The 17,835-nt window shown below is 36.6% G+C and overlaps 1 non-coding gene across 1 annotated transcript; it reads left to right on the top strand.

The window, feature by feature from the left end:
* The first annotated feature begins 293 nt into the window (after positions 1 to 293).
* Positions 294 to 367, top strand: TRNAI-GAU (transfer RNA isoleucine (anticodon GAU)). Its single transcript has one exon. It is a non-coding gene; the product is annotated as a tRNA-Ile (tRNA).
* The last annotated feature ends 17,468 nt before the right edge of the window (positions 368 to 17,835 follow it).

The following is a 17,835-nucleotide window of genomic DNA, read 5'->3' as shown; positions in this document are numbered from 1 at the left end:
TATAAAGGACCTTGCTATTTATTTGCTCACTTGATTCTCACAATTACCCTATGAGGTAGGTGCTGTCTGAATCCCCATTTGATTGATTAGAAAATTGAGGCTCAGAGAAGTTGTGTAACTTTTTAAAGATCACACAGCAAATAAGAAAAGCCTGGTCTCAAGCTTTTAACTACCATATTATTCAAATCCAAAAATGGGCATGTGACCAAAAGAATAAAAAAGGGACAGAAATTTAACATTAAGAAAAATATGATAAAACAAGTGAAGATTATTACAAATAAAGCAGAGGGGGTGGCCAGTTAGCTCAGTTGGTTAGAGCGTGGTGTTGATAGCACCAAGGTTGTGGGTTCAATCCCCGCATTGGTCACTGTGAGCTGTGCCCTTCTTTAAAATAAATAAATAAATAAATAATAAAGCAGAAATACTAAGTCTTTTCAAGCCCTTATTGTATATGGCTAAGAAGGGAGGGGAGGGGAGGGATGTGCTTATTCAATGAGCATCTATTTAGTACACAATTAACAGAAAATGTAAAAGTTTTTATTTCTGACCCTTATATTAAAATTTGCTACTAGATAAAGGGATGAGAAAGAGTAAAGAACAGCATATATTATTGGTATTATGCTAAAGAATGAAATATACCACATAAATCTTTGAGGAAATTTTTATAATCTATTAAGCAGAACAATCCAGATTGTGGGAAATGTCATGTCAAAGATTTATATTCCAGCCAGTGCAACACTGTTAAGTTTCTAGAAACATCACGTCAAGCTTCATGTGTGAGCTAAATAAGTGTCCAGATCACTGTCTTCTTCCATGAGCTCAAACTCCATCCAAGTTCGTGGAAATAGGGTACATGTTAGTTTATCTAGACAGGGGGCTATTTCTCTTAGGGGAACTTGGTCTATTTTAGAAAATCTGTGGACTGAAAATTTCTTTTGGCTGTCTTTCTCAATTAGGCTGCTTTTGGTTGCAAGTAACAGAAAACTCTATCTCAAATGATTTAAATAAGGAAAATTTATTATTTCATATAATGGGCAGGAAATAGGGTGGTTACTAGGTTGGTTAATTTAGCAGCAAATGACGTTATCAAGGATATAGGATTGTTTTTCTATTTTTCTGTTCTGTCATCTTCACTGTGTCGGCTTTTATCCTCAGGCTTGTCTCCCATGGTTGCAGGATGGCTGCCGCAGTTCCAGGGTATCACATGTACAGTAGTTCTCCCTTATATGCAGGGGATATGTTCCGAGACCCTCCCTGGATGACTGAAACTGAGGATAGTACCAAACCTTATGTACTATGCTTTTTTCTATATACACACACCTATGATAAAGTTTAATTGATAAATTAACCAGAGTAAGAGACGACCATAATAATAAAATAGAACAATTATAACAAAATACTGTAATAAAAGTTATGTAAATAGTCTCTTTCACTATCTCAAAATATATTATTGTACTGTACTGACCCTCCTGGTGATGATGTGAGATGATATAATGCCTATGTGGTGAGATGACGTGAGATGAATGGTATAGGCATTGTGACATAGCGTTAGGCTACTACTGAGCTTCTGACTCAGAAGGACAATTATCTGCTTTGGGTGGTCCTGGATCATCAAGTCACGACAAGCTCCCAAGTGACTAATGGGCAGGTAGCATATACAGTGTGGATACACTGGACAAAAGTATGATTTACGTCCTGGGCAGGATGGTGTGAGATTTCATCACACTACTCAGAATGGCACTCAATTTAAAATGTATGAATTGTTTATTTCTGGAATTTTCCGTTTAATATTTTCAGACTGTAGTTGACAGCAGGTAACTGAAACGATGGCAAGTGAAACCACAGATAAGGGGGTGACTACTAGAGATGTGACATCAAAAGGAGCCATTTCATTTTGTGACTGTCTCATTATCAAGGAAAATTGTTCCCCAAAAGTTTCTCCCCCTCACCCCAGCAGAACTGCTTTCATGTATCACTTGCTAGAATTATATTACATGCCCACGCCTAAGCCATCATTGGCTTAGACCAATACAAATCCACCTCCTGGAGACAGGAAGGACCCAGATACCCACATCTCAATAAAATTGGGGTTCTGTTAGCAAGAAAGAATGGGAGAAGGGAACAACAGCTGGGTAGGCAACATACAGGGTCTACCACATTGTTAAATAGTGGTTATTTAATGTCATCATGCCTGTAGGATACAGTCAGAAAATATACTGCATGGATATTAATATCCTATACAGATAATAAATGTTATTGATTCATAATGGAGCTCTTTAACTAGTCACTTTTTCAACATCCCAGGTTTACTTTTTTTGAGGGGGCAAAAATAATACAAGTAACTCCAACCCCTCCCCGAGATCCTTTTGGAAGAAAGTTGCCAATATGATGCTCCATTGTCCGTGAAGACTTTAGAGTGTAATTCCTACAAACATGGATATTTTCCTATATAATCACAATACAACCACCAAAACTGATAGATGACTACTACCTAATACTCAGGATCTATTCAAGTTTCAACCATTGTCCCAATAATGTCCTTTGTAGCTATAGAATGCAATTCAAGATCATATGTTGTATTTAGTTGTGACCTTCAATCTGGTATAGTAGTTCCTTAATCTTTTCTTGACTTTTAATACCTTCAATACCTTGAAAACTGGAGGCCAATTATTTTGTAGACTATTTCTCCGTAGGGTTTGTCTGATGTTTCCTAATGATTAGATTCAGGCATTGCCCTTTTGGCAGAATTATCACAGAAGCGATGCTATGTTTTCCTCATTGCATTTTATCAAGTGGTACATGATCATTTATCAAGTGGTAAATTTTATCAATTTGTCCCATTACTAGTGATAGTAACTATGACCACTTGATTAATGTGGCACTCGCCAGGTTTCTCCACTGAAAAGTTACTCTTTTTCACTTTGTAATTAAAATTTTGTGGGAGATATTTTGAGACTATGTAAATATCCTGTTCCTCATCAAATTTTCACCAACTAATTTTAGTATCCACGATGTTTCTTGGCTGAATTAACTATTACTGCAATGGTTGCCAAATGGTAACTTTCTCATTTCAGTTTTCTTTCAAGTGTAAAGAAAATCTTCCTGGTCTTCCCATTTGTGTATTCATTTATTTATTTATGTCAATAGGGATTCATGGACTCCTATTTTATATAACCCATTCCCATCATTTATTTTAATGCTCTAATTGTCTCAGATTTATCTCCTTTGAGCTGGCTTCTGTGTCCATTTGACACCCCCCTCCCCCATTATTCTTTAAGTACTATCTTTTTTTTTGCACAATAGGATGTTCCAAGAGGGGAAGAAGGGTGGGCAGAGAACAAAGAGCGTAAAGGGAATCAAACATATGGTGACAGACAGAAACCAAACTTCAGATGGACACAATAGACACAGAGCACACAATAGAGCGTACAGATGTTGCACTGTAAAGTTGTACACCTGAAATTTATATGGTATCAATCAATGTCACCCCAATAAGTTTAATTAAAAAAAGATGTTCCAAGCTTATTTTGTACTTTCCATATCCCAGCCTTGGAATAGCTATTTCTCCTAGCATCCCTGATACCTTTTAACAGAGTGCCATTTCGAAAACAAGATATGGGCACTTGTGTGCTGCTTCTAGGTAAAACATATATATATATATATATGTCATATATATAACATATTATATATTATATGTAACATATTTTATATATAATATATAATGTTATATATAACATATAATTATATATGCATATATACATATATCATATATGTCATATATAATATATTATATGTTGTATATATTATATATACATATATAAGTTCTGTGCATATATGTTGTGTACAATATTTAATATTGTATATATGTATTGTGTGTATATATGTATATGAGCATATATATACACACATTCATACGTTTACATCTGTATTTCTTTTTATTTCCATCTCTATATATTTTAAACCATGAACTCACACTGGTAAGTCCAATTCTAATATCACATTAGAGGACCATTCTAGTTTTCTTCCTTTCCCTACTTATAATTCCCATAGTGAAATATCCTCAATATTTGCTTATTGACGCAGTTTCCCCATAATCTGCAAAGTGACTAATCCCCTGTATCCATGATGACCCCTCCCTAGGCAAACACTCTCTTCACCCCACTCACATTCCAGCAACCTGCACCAAGTTGACACTGCCTTTCTTCCCTCTTTCCCGTGGACACCTTCCTTGCTCAGCCCCACCTAATAGATTTTGGACCGAATTATTCGGAGGAGAGGGAGTCAGGAGGGCAGCAAAGCAAGTGAGGAGGCAGTCAGGTAGGCAGGCAGGCCCACATGTTTACCTTTGAATAAAACTTTCAGGTAAGGATACTTGAACCTAAAGGAGAACTGTATGAGTGAAAAGTGTTGGATTCTATGACAAGCCAGGAGACTATCAAACCCTCATGACAATCTTTAAATTATCAAGTAAACATAAATACATACGAGTAAATACTTACAGTTTCATATAAATTAGGTTTTTTTCTTCGAAATATTTATGTCCATAATTTTTAAATCCAAATAAATCACACCACTTAAGCTAGAGCCTTGCTATGCGAAGCATGAGCTACAGCCAGCTTCATCAGCATCTCCTGGGACCCTGACAGAAATACAGAATCTCAGTCCCCATCCTAGACGTACTGAATCAGAATCTGCATTTAACAACATCCCCTAAGTGATTCATCTGCACATTAACGTTTGAAAAGCCCTGAGTTCAAACATTCGCCAATTAGTAGCAAAATCCATCTTGGTCTCCTTTAGCTCAGAAGTTGGATATAAAAGTAAATACTCCATCTATCGCACCTCGTATACTATTATTTTTATTCATTCACTTCCTTCTTCACTTCCTACGTACCGGTCTGCTTCCCTCTCCTCCCTTCCTTCTCTCAGTTTTAAATGTATAGTTTCCCTAAATATGTGGTAAACACCTTTAGAATAGGAACTATTTACCCCATAAACTTACAGTTTAGTAGCCAGATACCAAAAAAGTCTGGCTAGTGATTTACAAACTAACTTCTGAGGGAACCATATTTAAACAGTACAAGGAAGTAAAACCCAATTATATTGCGCTGCTTTCGGAATCAGCTTCAGTTGAGAAAACTAATTCTTTTCCATTATTTTTCTCCAATATGACATTTCTGCAAAATGTCAACATGTCAGTTCTGAAATCAGATAGACCTGAATACAGATATCAGTTTTCGACTTGCTCGCTGTGTAAAGTTAAGCAAGTCGCTTCAACTCTCTGAACTTCCATATCTATTTCTGGAGGGCTTAAGCACGTGAGCTTCGGAGGGCGAGAGGGTAGTTTTGAATCCAGCTGCTGCTTCTTAGCGAGTATGCAGACTTGGGCGAGCTATTTAACTTCTTCCATCCCCAGTGAAACATAGACCTCCTTCAGAGGTTTACCGTGGGAGAAGGCAGGTCAAGTGCTTAACACAGTGCTTTGGCACATAGCATGTGTTCGATAATTGTTAAGTCAATGTTCTTTTCTCAATTTTGAAATATGGATAATTATCCGCTGCAAAGGTTCTTATGAGAGCTTAGGTGAGCTAACACCGGGTCTAAAAAGTGGCCCAAACTAAGCGCTCAGTAAATATGAGCTATGATGGGCTCATAGGGTTGTTGTGAGCACCTAGTGGGATAAAATAGCATGACACTCATAATCATTATTGTTCCCTCCAATTAGGGGTAATTCTCACCTTGGGTTTCAGGGAATTTTGATTATACTGTAACCTGCAATTTTTTTTAAGCCATTCTACATCTTACTTAATCCCTATATTTATCACTTATTTATATGCTAGATGGCTACAGGAGGCAGCAGCTGGGCATTTCTACTTGGATCTGGCTTGGTAATGCTCCTCTGATTGTAAGATCCTGCTCCTGAAATGGCCAGCATCAACCAGTCCTTCCCAGATGAGTGGCTGGATTTGGACGGCAAAAGGGAAAAGGAGGAGCAGGTAGAAAGAAATGTTTCAAAATCTTCTTTAAGATAAACATCAAGGACGACATCTGCCTAGGAAACGACTTGTTTAAAGTCCATGCAAAAGATAAAAGGAGGAACAGTAGAAAGAGCAGCATCCAATTGCTATGGCAACTGGAATTTTGCAAATAAATACTTCAGCATAGCTTGTTTCTCAAACAAACTAACCTATTTTTTTTCCATTATTTGGTCCTCCTCCTGTTTCCTCATCCTCCCATCCATTCAGATCATACCTTGGAATGAAAGGAAAAATACTCCTTTTTCAGCCTTCTTATTGCCTCCCCCACACCACTCCAAATAAAATCAAATCTGGCAATGCATTGTTTGTTCATACACTGAGACAGGAAGTGTCCTTATTGTATATCAGGAACTCTGTCCCTTCTTGAGTGCCATCATACCCTGCTTCTGGGAGGTACGGTAAGTCAGGAACCTCTCCAAAATCCTGCCAGTCAAAGCAATAAAGTTCTGTGAGTCGCCAGATTTCTCTAAGCTTCCTTTTCCCAGTGTGCTTAAGGGAAATGATGCCCTAAATTATAGGAAATGTGGGCAAGATTTGGGTCATTTGTATTCATAGTCAACTGACCCAGTTTGGACGTGTTCTCCCTTTCCAGCCTCAGCTCTCACTGGTCTCCTGTGCTTTAGCCAAACACGTCTACTTGTTCTGGCACACACACTTCTGTGCCTTGGCTCTTGCCATTCTCTCTGCCTGGAATGCCCTCTCCCCTTCTCTCCATTTTCTCCTTCTATTTTATCAAGCTCTCGTCAGTCTTCTTGTATCGCTCAAATAAAATAGCACTCCTTCCACAAAGCCTTCTCTGATTTCCAAAGCTGCGTAGTAGAGATCTTGCTTTTCTTATTTGCGTTCTTCTCTGACTGATATTTGGAGCTACTTGTGTGCATCTTTCATTACACCCCACCACCCTTGAGGAAGAGATTATGCCCCTTGAGAGCAGAGAACATACATTTTCCTTGATTCCACATAGCATCCCAAACTACAAGTGGGCTTTTTACTTACGTGCACCCTTCCCCAACCAACCATTGATTTATAAGAGTTTTTTTATACCTAGCACCTAGCTCATTGCTTGGCACATAGCTGGTGCTCAGAAAATATCGGTTGAAGTAATAAATAAAAGTAGATGCTTTGTTTGAAATGAATTAGAATCATTTATAAAATGAAACTTTAAATTAGTGGGAAAAGTATAGTATTGAGTAGTTATAGGTGCATGGAATTCATTCAATCATTAATCAGCAGTGAACCAGGCAAATAAGAATCTTGACTTCACGGAGCTTATATTTTAGTAGGACATGCAGAGAATTAACAAACAAATAAGTAAGATAAATTCAGATTGTGATAACTGCTATGAAGGCAATAAACAGGGCAAGGAAATAGAACCACTTAAAATAGGTGTTATTTAAAGTATTATTTGTAGGATTTCTCAACCTCTGCACTATTGTCATTTTGGAGTAGAGAATATTTTTCTTGCATGGATCTGTACTGTGTGTGCATGATAGGGGGTTTAGTAACATCCCTGGTCTCTAGACTAGATGCTTGTTACATATAATCCCTCCAGTTGTGACAATCAAAAATGTCTTTAGACCTTACCAAATCTCTGGGAGGCAAAGTTACTCCCCAGTTGAGAACCACTGTGTTAAAGTAATGCCTCTTTGAGTTTGTGACATGAGCTGAGACCTGAAAGACAATACAAAAATAAATCTTCAAAAGTAGTGAAGTACATTCCAGGTGGGAAAGTAAGACTATAGCATGAAAAACAAACAAAATCCCGCTCCAGAAACTCAGTTTGCATTTACTCCTGGAGGCAATTGTGATCTGATCCTAAGAATTTCCAAGGGCTTCCCTTAAAATTTAAACGTGCCCAAGACCCTATTAATCTAAAAACAAAAGGCCAACATGAGAGGCAACAAACATTTATTGAGATCAATAAAAATAGCTATTCAGGACTCACACACACACACACACACACACACACACACACACACACAAATCCCACACAAACTATAGTGGATGAAAATAATGAGTGAGGAGGGGAACAACATATGTTGTGATTGGAGAGGAAGGCAAGGGCTCACCATGTAGTTGTTTAAAATATAAGGAAGCTTAGATTTCATTTTAAAGCAATTGTAAATTGTTGTTAAATGGCTTATTGACTGATAAGCAGTTCCTATTTTTATAGCATATTATCATGAAGCAGTCTAAATTTTCTCATAAAAACAATAACACAATGCATTCCTGGGTATTTGATAAAAATTTAAAAACAAACATTTCACTGACCATATATCATGACAGGAAAGATGAAATTATAAAATTTTAAATAATTTCTCAAGACATAGTTATGCTATATAGCTTATAAGAAATATTTTTAGACAGAATTCTAATATGGACCCCCAAATTCCTGGCTCCTGGTATATTTTCTTTTAGGTAGGAGGGTAGAAAACCCAGGCTGTCATAAGCCTCTCTCTAGTAAGATAGTTTAGAGACCTTCAAAAGATCAGAGGGAAAGAAAAGCCTCAGAAACTTAGATATCTGGGCAGAGCAAATAATTTAAGCTGCAAACAAAACGAGGGCTAATGTCATCGTAAAGAGACTGTTAGATTTGGTAGAAAGATAATTTCCAGAAGGATATTAAAACTAGTGATAACCATATTTTAACTAGAAGTAAGTTTGAAGAGAAGAAGGGGTAGAAGGTAAGTTCAATTTAGAACATGGAACCAGAAATTATAAAACACTTGGAGTAGCCACTAAGTGGAAAAGAGGAAATGACAAATGGGCAAAGAATTTTGACTCCTAAATTCATGAAGATCTTAATTATGAGTATATTTTTGAAATGCTATTTGCCTGCTTTTTATTGAGATGTATTTGACATATCACATTAGTTTCAGGTGTACAACATAACAATTCAATATTTGCATATATTACAAAATAATCAGCACAATATGCCTAGTTAATGTCCATCACAACACAGTTACTTTTTTTTGTGTGATGAGAACTTTTAAGATCTACTCTTTTAGCTACTTCCAAATATACAAAATAGTATTATTAACTATAGTCACCACACTGTACATTATATCTCTGGGCTTATTTATTTTGTAACTGTGAGTTGTTGTGGTTTTTTTTAAAATAGTCCACATGTAAGTGAGATCATATGATATTTGTCTTTTTCTATTTTAGTCTTTTCACTTAACATAACACCCTCAAGTTCCATCCATGTTGTTGCAAATGGCAAGATTTCTGTCTTTTTTATGGCTGAATAATACATCTATCTATCTATATCTATCTATCAATATATATATTGATATCTATCTATCAATATCTATCTATCTATCTATCTATCTATCTATCTATCTATCTATCTATCTATCTATATATCACATTTTCTTTATCCATGGGTGAACAGTTTAGGTTGCTTCCATACCTTGGTTATTGTAAATATGAACATGGGGTGAACATGGGGGTGCAGATACTTTTTGAATTAATGTTTTCATTTCCTACTGATAAATACTCGGAAGTGTAATTGCTGGATCATATGGTAGTTCTATTTTTAATTTTTTGAAAAACCTCCATACTGTTTTCCATAGTGACTGCATTAATTTACGTTCCTACCAACAGTACACAAGGGGTCCCTTTTCTCTACATCCTTGCCAGCACTCCTTTCTTTCTTTCCTTTCTTTCCTTTCCTTCCTTTCCTTCCCTTTCTTTCCTCCCTTTCCTCCCCTTCCTTCCTTCCTTCCTTCCTTCCTTCCTTCCTTCCTTCCTTCCTTCCTTCCTTCCTTCCTTTTGATAATAGCCATTCCAACAGGTATGAGGTAATAGATAGCTCATGGTGGTTTTGATTTGCATTTCCCTGATGCTTAGTGATGTTGAGCACTTTTTCTGTGTACCTGTTGTCCATCTGTATGTCTTCTTTGGAAAAAAGATTTATTCAAATCCTCTGCCCATTCTAAAATTGGATTGTTTGGTTTTTTGCTCTTGAGTTGTATGAGTTCTTTATATATTTTGGATATTAACCCCTTATCAGATATATGATTTGCAAGTATTTTCTCCCATTCCATAGGTTGCCTTTTTTTTTTTTTTTTTTTATTAATTAGTTTCAGGTGCACAAGACAAAGCAAAACTTAGGCATTTATCATTTATATCCCTCACACTGTGTGAACCCCCCTCCCCCCATCCACTATCCCTCTGTACGTTCCCAAAACCTCTCACCCCTAGCAACCCTCTGTTTCATAGGTTGCCTTTTGATTTTGTTAATGGTTGCCTTTGCTGTGCAGAAATTTTTTAGTATGATATAGTCCTACTTATTTATTTTTGCTTTTGTTGCCTTTACTTTTGCTGTCAAATACAAAAAAATCATTGCCAAGACTGAAATCAAAGAGCTTATCACCAACATTTCCTTCTAGGAGTTTTATTATTTCAGGTTTTACATTCAAATCTTTAATTCATTTTGAGTTAATTTTTGTGTATGGTGTAAGATAGTGGTCCAGTTTCATTCTTTTGCCTGTGGCTGTCCAGTTTTCCCAACACCATTTATTGAAAAGACTGTCCTTTCCTCATTGTATATTCTTGGCTCCTTTGTCATAAATTAATTGACCATATATGCAGGGGGTTATTTCTGGGCTCTCTATTGTGTTCCGTTGATCTATGTGTCTGTTTTTTGCCAATACCATACTATTTTCATTCATTACTATAGCTATGTAATATAGCTTAAAATCAGGAAGTGTGATGTCTCCAGCTTTGTTCTTTTTTCTCAAGATTACTTTGGCTATTTGTGGTTCCACACAAATTCTATAATTGTTTATTTTATTTATATGAAACATACCATTGGAATTTTGATAGGGATGGCACTGAATCTGTAGATTGCTTTGGTAGTATGGACATTTTAATGATATTAATTCTTCGAATCCATGAGCATGAAATATCTTTTCATTTATTTGTGTTTTCAATTTCTTTCATCAGTGTCTTATAGTTTTCAGTGGACAGGTCATTCACTTCCTTGGTTAAATTTTTTTTTTTTAACTTTTATTTATTTCGATGTGTTTTTCCAGGACCCATCAGCTCCAAGTCAAGCAGTTGTTTCAATCTGGTTGTGGAGGGCACAACTCACAGTGGCCAGTGTGGAGATTGAACCCGCAGCTTTGTTGTTAAGAGTACCGCGCTCTAACCAACTGAGCTAACCGGCTGCCCCTTCCTTGATTAAATTTATTCATAGATATTTTTATTCTTTTTGATGTAATTGTAAATGGGATGATTTTATTAATTTCTCTCTCTGATAGTTTATTATTAGTGTATAGAAATGCAACAGATTTTTATATATTGGTTTTGTATCCTGCAACTTTAATGAGTTCATTTATTAGTTTTCACAATTTTTTGGTGACATCTTTAGGGTTTTAAGATATATATTTATTGAGGTATAACTTGATATCAAATGACTGATGGAAGTAGAAAATCCAAAGGCTTTAAATCTGTTAGTTTTGAGACACTTGAAGATGCCCATAAAGCCATCAAAGAAATGAATGGAAAAGTCCTTAATGGAAGTCAAATTTGTGTTGGTAGAGCACAAAACGAAGGAGGGAGATGATCTGAATTAAAACATAAATCTGAGCGCATAAAACAGCATAAACTCACCAGGTGCAAGGGTGCTAATGTTTATGTAGAAAATCTTGAAGATAGTACCAATGATAAATGACGGAGATTCCTACCTCTTTGGCACAATCAGTAGTGCCGGGTCATGATGGAAGTTGGCCAAAGCAAAGGCTTTGCTTTTATTTGCTTTACACCTCCTGAGGAACCTAATAAAGCTGTCATGGCAATAAATAGAAGCATTGTGGTCACCGAACTTCCATATGCGGCCATTGCACCAAGCAAGGAGGAGCATTGGGCCCTCCTCACCAAGAGCTAAATGGAGAGAACGGTGGTTGTAAGAGCTGAAGGCAATCCTGTACTCAAATCTCACAAGGCAGCAGCAACATCAGCAAGAAACTTCATGCCAATTCTTCCTCAGTTTTAACATGGAAGCGCACAACTTTGTAAGCCTGTAGTCAGGACCAAACCTCATCTATCTCAGAATATACATGTGATGACACGGTATATGACATGGAGTCTTTCCATTGTGATCAAACAACACGGTGAATGCTTCTGCCAAGTGCCATCCAATGGGAAAGGCAGGGATCTTCAATATGGGAAGCAGAGAGTTGAACCTTAACAACAGTGCATTGCAAGTTTCAACTTGTTTGGTGCCGTCAGTCAGGTGTGAGCTATGGTTGAGAGAAGGTGTGTTTAAAGTATGTTATAAATCATCCTCCATCATGACAATGCTCTGTGTCACACATCGCTTCTGGTATATGGCAATTTCTGTCAAATAAAAACATTACGGTGTGTCCTCACCCATCTTATTCACTGGACCTGGCACCGTGCAACTTCTGGCTCTTCCCCAAAGTTAAAATGATTCAGGACATTGAGGCAGCCACGACAGTGCAACTAAAGACACTCACGTAAGAGGACTTCCAGAACTGCTTCAGAAAGTAGCAAGAACAATGGGATAAGTGTGTTCGAAGCAAGGGGGCGTATTTTGAGGGGAATTAATGGCAATGTGTCTTTTACTGTAATAAATTTTTGTTTAAACATTCACCATATTGTATATGTATATTGTGCTTTCCACTCAACAGTAGCCGCACCTAAGTCACCATTTAACACCTGCAGACTACCACAAGTTCCAAGAGTCAAGTCAGCTTATCAGATCACCAGTATAACAGTCTAGACCAAGGCTATTCACCCTCAAACTTCTGCCTCAGGACGATGTCCAAATCAAAAATTCAAAAAGTTACAGGTGTTGCAGTTGTCACAGCCTTTTACAATTTAAGGTAGCAAGGCCAGCATCCATCCAGAAACCTGTCCCTGTTTATATGCAAGGTCATGCACATATTGTGGAATGTAACTGTTTTTGGCCTCAGCTACTACTCAGAAGAAGATTGTGGGTGAAAAGCTGATTCCTCTGGTTCAATCCATTCACCCACCTCTTGCCTCTTCTCTGGCATACTACTGAAGATGGATGATGCTGAAATTCTTTATACGCTCAAATATCCTGAGTCTCTCCATGCCAAAGCTGATGAAGCCATCCTTAGTCTACAACCCAACCAAGCTCAAGATACTGCCTTGAAATCTACTAACAGCACTCCCAGTAATTTGACTTGTGTAAGATGAAATTCCCACTTGTAGAAATAAAAGTTCCAAACAATGAAAAATATAAACATTGGAGAAATGATGAGAATTCAAAAAAATGTTAAAGAAAAAATAAATTTTTAGTTTACCAAGAAATATCAAGACAATTATTGTGTTTTTTTTCTTAATAAATTTCCTTGCAGCAAGCAAGCAGGGGTGATAAAAATCAGTCTAAGGACCTTTAAGCTGTTTCTAAAATTAGGAGCTCCATAAACATTGTGGTTGATGATTACGGCACTTATCCTATGAAAAGCATATTTTAAAATAATGACTGATACGATATTTTTCCTTTCACTTTCATTTTCCTCCTTCTCTGTATATGCAACTCTCAGATAACAATCGAAACCAATTACAATATCTCATATTCCTTTAACTCCCTCTGCTCTTGATTGGTTCAGGAATGGGCATATGGGCCAAGAAGAGATATTCAAGACTAATAGGACTAAGTTTTAGGACCTTTGTTCCACCTATCAGGGAAATCTTTTCTACTGGTTGGAAGCACATAACTCCAGGACCTGTTAGCCGCCAGCTTGGCACCAAGAAAGAAGGGCCTGACTAAGAATGGAGTCATCACCAAGAAAGCAGATAGCGTATGAGACCTGGATCAAGCTCCATCAGAAGCAAGAAACTGTTTGACTGATATGTGAACCTATAAACTTGTGTTTTTGTTTGTTTGTTTTTAATGTTTGGTTAGCCAGTTCTGGTGGGATTTGCTACCATTTGCAACATAAAGTGTCCTAACTGATACAGGTAAGTTCTATACAAAACTATAGTAACCATGTTTCTTAATACAAAAGCCTATATTGCAACTAGATATAGATGCAATTTTAAATTGTAATTCTTAGAAAGCTTGATACTCTTTTGGCATCCCATCACGCCACACTTTATTGGAAGACCATCTGAAAAATTTCCGTGTCATAAATACAGATTTTAAAAATATCTTCAAAAATCATTTTGTCGTAATAAAACTAAAGGACTATATCCCAAAATCAATTAAATAGCTGCAGAGGATAAGGAATTTTCCCATTTTCTATATTTTGCTTTCACTCAAATTTAATTCAAATATAAGCATAGATATTTTAAGTAGTACATTAAAATATTTTCTTGATGTTTGCTAAAATTAATATGAAATGGATGTCTGTACTTCCTTATTCAAAAACTGGAAATGAAGTAAGAGGTGATTTTAAAAAGTAAGATATAGATAAGTCTTAAGCATTGTTAAGACGGGTAATATAATAAGTGTCATAAAAGCGGTACATGCAAAATGCTTTTGGATGCATGGAGAGAGGCAGAGCCAGAGAGGAAGTGCTATTTGAGCTACGTTAAAGCATGAAATGGATTTGCCAGGCAGAGAAGAAGAAAACAGTCATACTATGTGTAAGTAAAAGCATGGCATTTTCAGAATCTGTTGCATAGTTAACCTTTCTCCTGTAGGTCTTAGAAGCAAATAGCAGAAAAATCACCAGTTTTATTCCAATCCAGAGTTGATCGCTGTGAAGGCAATGTGGAAGACGGATTAGAGGAGGGAGATTCTAAAATCCTGGAGATCTGTGATGATGTTGTAGTTGTCTAGGCAAGAGGCGTGAAGAATCTGTTGAGAAATGGAAGAGAACCAAGTGCTATATGGAAGAAGTTTCCTATTGGCTGCAACAGGGAGAGATGGGGAGTGGTTGAAGATAACTCTCAAGTTTCTGGCTTCGGCAACTATGTGGATGGTACTGCCATTCTCTAAGCTGAAGAACATAAGAGAAGCAAGTCTGTGGGCAATGAAGAGAATATATCCATTTCTTTTATTTTTCCATCTACATCTAGGGAAAAAAGGATTTCCCTACAAGTGTTAACTATAGTTTAGAAAGTTGACTTTTATCTGTAACATAAAATTTACATTTTGCCTCCTCTTTTTTAAAATTTTTAATTGCTCCAAGATATTTCATTTTATGGATGTTCCATAATGTATTTCACAAGTTCCTTATTTATGGTTATTCATACTGTTGTTTATAAATCATTTTAAATTTAAAAAATTGTTGCTTGTCCACAGTTTCTGCAATAGGCATGTGCCATTCATTTAGTTTTTAAAAAGTAAAAGAAAAGCAATAATGTTGGTGTTTAGAGTAAGGGGAATTAGAATCATGGTGTTGTCATTTATCGGAAAAAGAGACCTCAGAAGAATGAACTTTTACTTGGGACAGGACTGGAGGTGCTGGATGAGGAACCAATGTCTTCAGTTTGGAACAGGTTAAGTTTGATACATGTAGGAGAGAAGAATAGAAATTAGAGTAAGGATAACAGTAAGGGTTAAGGGTAAGGGTATGGGTAAGGGTTAAGGAGAAGGAGAAGGTTTTGTTGTTAGCTTGAGTTCAAATTTTATTTCCATAAATTACCATCTGCTCCAAAAATTACTAGCTAAGATTCTTTGGGCAAATCACTTAATGTTTTGGAAACTTAGTAAAATAGGTATAAATAATTCCACTTACTGAGAGTAATGTAAACGTAAAAAAAATGTAGGAAAAGTATTTTTTTTACTTATTTTTTGCTGTACAACAAATTACTCCCCGAATTTAGCAGTTGAAAACAACAATCATTTATTATTTCACAGTTTCCAATGGTCAGGAACACGGAAGTGAGTTGCTTAGCTGGCTCATAGTCTCTCACGAGGTGTAAGATGTTAGTAACGGGTGTAGTCCTCTGAAGCCCATAGGTTCTACTTCCAGGAGGGCTTATTAACATGGCTAATAGCAAAAGGTCTCAGGTCCTCAGCATGTGAACTTCTCCATAGGGCTGCTGTAAGTGCGTGTTGCCTTACAACATGGCAGCTGCTTCCTCCAGAGTGAGTGGTCTGAGAGAGAACAAGGAGGAACTATAATGCCTTTTATGACCTAGTCTCTGAAATCAAGCACCATCATTTCTGCTATATTATATTCATTAGAAGCAAGTCACTAAGTTCAATTGTTGTTGCTTGTCCACAGTTTCTGCAATAGGCATGTACTCAAGGGAAATAATTTTCAGATCAATCTCTTAGAGAAAGGAGTATCAAAGATTGTGTGGATATGTTTTAAAACCACATCATATACCTCGCACACTATTGTTTCTTGAGACTTGGTCCTCTTGTCTTCTCTATCAATCTTGATTTTTCTTTCAAGCCTGATCTTCCCTTCGATTTTTCCTTGGTAGTGAATGACACTGCCATTCACTCTGATACTAAAAGCCTGAGTCATTTTTGATTCTTTTCTTTATTTGACCATCTACCCCCCACCCCAAGAAAACCATCAACAAGTATTGTTGGGTCTACTTCTAAGATGATGTATGAGTGAAAGTTGGGGGATTGAGGTGGTAGGGACCTACTTGAGAGATGGGGAAGCAAAAGTTGGGTATGGTTCTCCTGCCTTCCAAAGACATCTTTTCAAGTGCACAGGTCTCTGTTAAGTGTAAATATGGAATATTGGGGGAGAGAGAGAGATCAGCATTGCAAAGATGTGGATTGATTGTTAGCATTAAAATCAGGCACCTATCCCACCCCCTTGCTTACTGAGATATAATTGACATATAACATTGTGAAAGTTTAAGGTGTGCAATGTGATGATTTGTTACACATATATATATTGCAAAATGTTTACCACAATAAGGTTAGTTAACACATCCTTCACCTGTCATAACTACCATTTTGCTTTTGCTATGGTGAGAATATTTAAGATTTACTTTCTTAGCAACTTTCAAGTAAATGAGGCAATATTGTTAACTGTAGTCACCATACTGCACATTAGATCCTCAGAACTTATTCCTTTTATAACTGAAAGTTTGTACCCTTTGACTACCTTCACCCATTTCCCCCACCCGTCTCAGTCCCTAGCAACCACCAATCTACTCTCTGTTCCTATGAGTCTAGCTTTTTAGATTCCACATATAAGTGAGGTCATACAGTTTTTGTCTTTCTCAGTCTGACTTATTTCACTTAGAAGGAAATCCTGCCATTTGTGACAACATGGATGAAATGAGAGCATTTCCTAAGTGAAATAAGTCAGATTGAGAAAGACAAAACTGTATGATATGAATATATATATATATATATATATATATATATATATATATATATATATAAGGAGATATATCACATTTTCTTTATGTGTTCATCCATTGATGGATATTTAATTTGTTTCCATGTCCTGGCTATTGTGAATAATATTACAACGAACATGGGGATGCAAATAGATCTAATGAGATACTTATTTTCATTTCCTTTGGATAAATAAATAAATACCGAGAAGTGGGATTGCTGAATTGTATGGTAGTTCTTTATTTTAATTTTCTGAGGGACATCCGTACTGTTTTCCATAGTGGCTGTAACAATTTACATTCCTACCAACAGTGCAAAAGTGTTCCCTTTTGTCCACATCCTCGGCCAATATTTGTTATTTCTCGTCTCTTTGATAATAGCCATTCTAACAAGTGTGAGGTGATATCTCATTGTGGTTTTGATTTGCATTTCCCTGATGGTTAGTGATGTTGGCCATTTGTTTGTTTTCTTTGGTAAAATGTCTATTCATACTCTCTGCCCATTTTTAAATAAAATTATTTGTGGTGGTTGCTG

The sequence above is a fragment of the Rhinolophus sinicus genome, linkage group LG15 (assembly GCF_036562045.2).
Source record: "Rhinolophus sinicus isolate RSC01 linkage group LG15, ASM3656204v1, whole genome shotgun sequence".
NCBI classification, from domain to species: Eukaryota; Metazoa; Chordata; class Mammalia; order Chiroptera; family Rhinolophidae; genus Rhinolophus; species Rhinolophus sinicus.
Note: the sequence above shows the minus strand (reverse complement) of the source record. Positions and strands in the feature narration are given on the sequence as shown.